At 36.3% G+C, this 4,372-nt stretch overlaps 1 protein-coding gene across 2 annotated transcripts in view; it reads left to right on the top strand.

Annotated features, from left to right (window-relative positions):
- The window catches only part of gpr158a (G protein-coupled receptor 158a), a gene marked incomplete at its 3' end in the record, with an annotated part of 70,655 nt that overhangs the window by 38,584 nt on the left and 27,699 nt on the right, over positions 1-4,372 (top strand).

The following is a 4,372-nucleotide window of genomic DNA, read 5'->3' on the forward strand; positions in this document are numbered from 1 at the left end:
CTTCAGTAGAAATCAGAACTGAATATTAGTTTCTTAGTTCAGTGACAATCACATATATTACATTAGGCTTTAATTTAACTATACAAGATAAACAAATAATTGTCTTAAGAGCATTATTTGAACTCAGTAATATGTCATCATTATCCCTGTTAATATCATATCCTTTAATTTCTTTCATATAAAAAACTTTTGTTTAATAAAAACAAGGGAARGAAATTCTCAGATCTTCCTTCTTCACTCTGAACTTTAATAAAGTTAGTATAATTGCATCTACATACACCAAATAAACACTGGAAGTTCAAGAGCTCTTGGGATAACTAAAATTACAGATCTTTGAGTATTTAAATAGTTTCAGCTATTCATACATATGTTTCTTTTTTTCCAGCCCTTTTATGATAAGTGCCAATCGCTTTTCTCAGAGTGACGTCAACCAGCATTACAGCCACCTGCATTTTGTTATCCATTTTCTGTCACTACTTTTATTTCTTGAAGCCATAAAAATGTCAATAACTAAATGTTTTTTGTACAACTACCAAATTTGAACTTTGTGGCTCATGGTGTGTTTCAGCAAACATGCTGTCAATAATACTTTTCAAACCATGATAAACTCTATCAGCCCTTTTTAATGCTATCCATGGAAATAATCAATAATTAGCATTGTGAGGAATTTTGTCTAATACATATTTCCAGTTATTTCTGTACAACCAGTATGATTAACATGCCCTGCACCTGTTTCTTATTTTGTATTTAGGTTTTCTTAATAGGATCTTTTAAAATAAAGTAAAGCTGTTAAATTCAAACCCAGTTGTATATTCTTCAACTCAGAGCAGAATTTCCTTTGATTTTTACATGTCTTACATCACTTTCTGCTGGTTCCTGAGGGAAAGGCACAATCTTTCAGCATGCTTCATCAGCAGTAACTGTGTTTTCTACATGAATTTCCTGTTCAGACTTGCTGTGAAAACAATCCAAAGCAGTCAGAGTTACGTAAAGTAAAAATCAGACTTTTTTCATTATTTGTAGAGCCCACTTTAATAATAAACAATGTACAAGACAAGCAAATAATTGTGTTCTTGCAAGAATTTCAGATGAAACTATTCTTGAGAAAGAACCCACCTGTGATACCATATAGCAGAACGCATTTATTAACAAGCTTCACACATTTACATTCCTGTTTCTTTTGGCACTAATTTCATGAAATCTTTCATAATTGCAACCACATGACAGCTTGTTTGGCAGCAGATGCTGATCGTTCTTTCTTTTCTTTTTTTTTCCTCTGCAGAATAGAACCAATGAGTACCACTCATTTTTATTCTTCATTAAGGTTGCGTTTTATAATGAGCTTTTTGCAGAAACCTTATCTCCTCTGTCTGAAAATGAAAGTAGCCTCTTTTAGAGGCTTAGTTTGAGATGCAAATACCTTTTTAATGGTAGTTGTTTTCTGCCTGTTATTTTCTCTGCTGTGAGGTAATTGGAATAAAGGAGGTTCTGGTGGTTTCTAGTTGCTCTGTTTTATTTCACCTAATCATGCTTTCATGTTATTCCTCAGTCTTTGCACCACACAACTGCACTCCAATTTTTGTGCTTCTTGCGCAACATAAGTTTGGAAGTTCCCATTTGAAAGAGTTGGATATCTATGTTGTTATCATGAACTTGTTTGCACGTCAGCACTTAAAGACATTACGCTGCAGTGTGACCCACCATGGGGCCAATAGCAGGCCTGGACATCCACCAGGGAACATCCTTAACAGTCCTTCAATGGAAACCAGTTCAGTTTTCTTTATCACTAAATGATGGATCTTCCAAGAAGACATGCTTCTTTTGACTTTTGCTCACATGGACAGGATGGACAGCATGTCTGAGCAAAAAGAACGAGCTAAATGTGTCTCATTGCCTAGAGATAAGTAGTCTGTTTTGAATGGATCAATAATGTGCAGAGTCGTAGTTTTAAAAAATAGGCCAGTTCTTTTTAAAGACAAAATCCCCGTAAATCTCAAAGACAATGGCTTTTTTTTCAATAAATCCACCATAAAAGCTGCATAAGTCCAAAATCTGTTATCTTTTCAGCCATATGGGCATCTCTCCACAGTATTCTGTTGCTTTGATTTGTCCAGGCTATTTTTGGTTTTCCAACTCAGTTCATTTCTCTGAGCAAACAAATCATATTTCCACATGCTGTCCAAGTTCTACCTGTTYTGGAACTGAAAGGACCCACTCATGTGGTCATTATTGGCTGGTGTCTTGGTGCTGCAGCAGCTCGGTGGTCAGTGGCATGGTCTTATGGGGTGCTAAGTGTAAAACAAAATGTTAACGAATGTCACTAACACATTGTTTAATCATTTAACTCACTTTTTGTTTAAAAATTCATCTTGCATTTTTTTATTTAGCTAGTTATTTTTACATTTTGCTATGTTTTATTAAATGTTAAATTTAACTGTTAAATGTTATATCTAAATGTTAAATCCTAAATAATGTGTAAAATGTACATGATGTGACTAAATATTATAGCTTCCATTTAGGTGTTTTGAAATGGAAAAACACCTAGGATAGGATTTTACACCCTATCTCCCTTAGAGATAGGGTGAGAAGCTCGGTCATCCGGGAGGGACTCAGAGTAGAGCCGCTGCTCCTCCACGTCGAGAGGAGCCAGTTGAGGTGGCTCGGGCATCAGGTAAGGATGCCTCCTGGACGCCTCCCTGGTGAGGTGTTCCGGGCACGTCCCACCGGGAGGAGGCCCCGAGGAAGACCCAGGACACGCTGGAGGGACTATGTCTCTCGGCTGGCCTGGGAACGCCTTGGAGTTCCCCCGGAGGAGCTGGAAGAAGTGGCTGGGGAGAGGGAGGTCTGGGCCTCCCTTCTGAAGCTGCTGCCCCCGCGACCCGACCCCGGATAGGCAGAAGAAAATGGATGGATGGATGGATGGATGGATGGATGGATGGATGGAAATGGAAAACAGCCTTCATTGTTGGTGCTATCATCCTTAGACAATAGCAACTGCTAACTCTGCTAACTCTGCTATTGTCTCACCTACATGTCAACAAAGTTGTAGTTGTGGCCGTGTCTGAGTCGCACTTCAAACTGTCGGACCACATGTATTATCCATACTGTTTTCAATTAACACATTTTGAATTTAAATTTTAAGTGTCATCTTTAGCAGCGTCAGCAGCGATGTCACAGGATGATGATGTCACAACGGAAGCGGCACACCAACAGCAACAGTTGTGTTTCATTCCAAAATTCCTAAATGTGGTCTTTAACATTACACCAAAACATTTAAAATTTAACRTTTACATTTAGATTTACACTTAGGATTTACCATTTTAGACATAACATTTAACATTTAAATTAAATACTTAGTAAAAACAATTAGCATCACTTAAGAACAGTGAGCTAATAAAAAATGTCAGTGGATTTTTTAACTAAGATTTTACAAGTGAGCTAAATGATGAAAACATGTTAGCAACATGTTTTTACTTTTAAAAAAACAGTCCATGTAGTTTTCCTGATCATCAGGAATATATTATATTCCTGATGATCAACCCAGGTTGAGTAAAAGAATTGCAAAATCTTTCATGTGAATTGGCTTGCTGTGGTGACTTTTGCTGAACGATAAACAGCAACACTGGTAATTTGTCAATAGAGACATGTAACCACCTGGATACTGTGTGTAGTATTTAAGGGGATAAAACGCTGGTTGACCCTTGTGTGGTATTTATAAGGCAGCTGCAGCCATCATGCCTTATACACAGTGACTGAACGAAGTGCAGCRTGTTGACACATATAGATCTGCTTCACCTGTGTTGACACAATGTCAATGACTCATTTTAAGGTCAACGAAGGACAATTGTATTTTTACAGTATTGACCCGGAATTCTCCACTTGACCACAAGAGAAAATTCTAAGAACTTTAATCAATAGATTGTTTTATTAGCTGAGAACATTTGTTTGATAAACACTGTAAAATAACTTCATTTACTTTCTTGTTTTCTTTTTTTACAAAACTAGATACTGAGCTGAAATTTGGTGTAATAGTGGCTGAGAGTCATATGCAAATATATTGTATAATTTGAGGTCCCCCATAATGTTATCTTACAATTAAAAACATTGTTTGTCAACATAAAATAAGCTTAGCTTAAGCAGTTGAGCTAGTAGACAATAGGAGATATGAATTTCTTAAAGGGACCCATGATTAGTTGTAACATTAGACTTTATTTGATAACCATATATTTTAACTGTAAAACAAAGACTGTAAAAATATGTAGCTGTTTAGTTTTTATAATTTTTAAAATAAAAGTTTAAAAATATATGACACGGATGGGGCCATTTTATTTACACACAAAGCATTCTGGGTAAATGATGATGTGGATAGGTC

Source organism: Austrofundulus limnaeus, unplaced genomic scaffold (genome assembly GCF_001266775.1).
Source record: "Austrofundulus limnaeus strain Quisiro unplaced genomic scaffold, Austrofundulus_limnaeus-1.0 Scaffold30, whole genome shotgun sequence".
NCBI classification, from domain to species: Eukaryota; Metazoa; Chordata; class Actinopteri; order Cyprinodontiformes; family Rivulidae; genus Austrofundulus; species Austrofundulus limnaeus.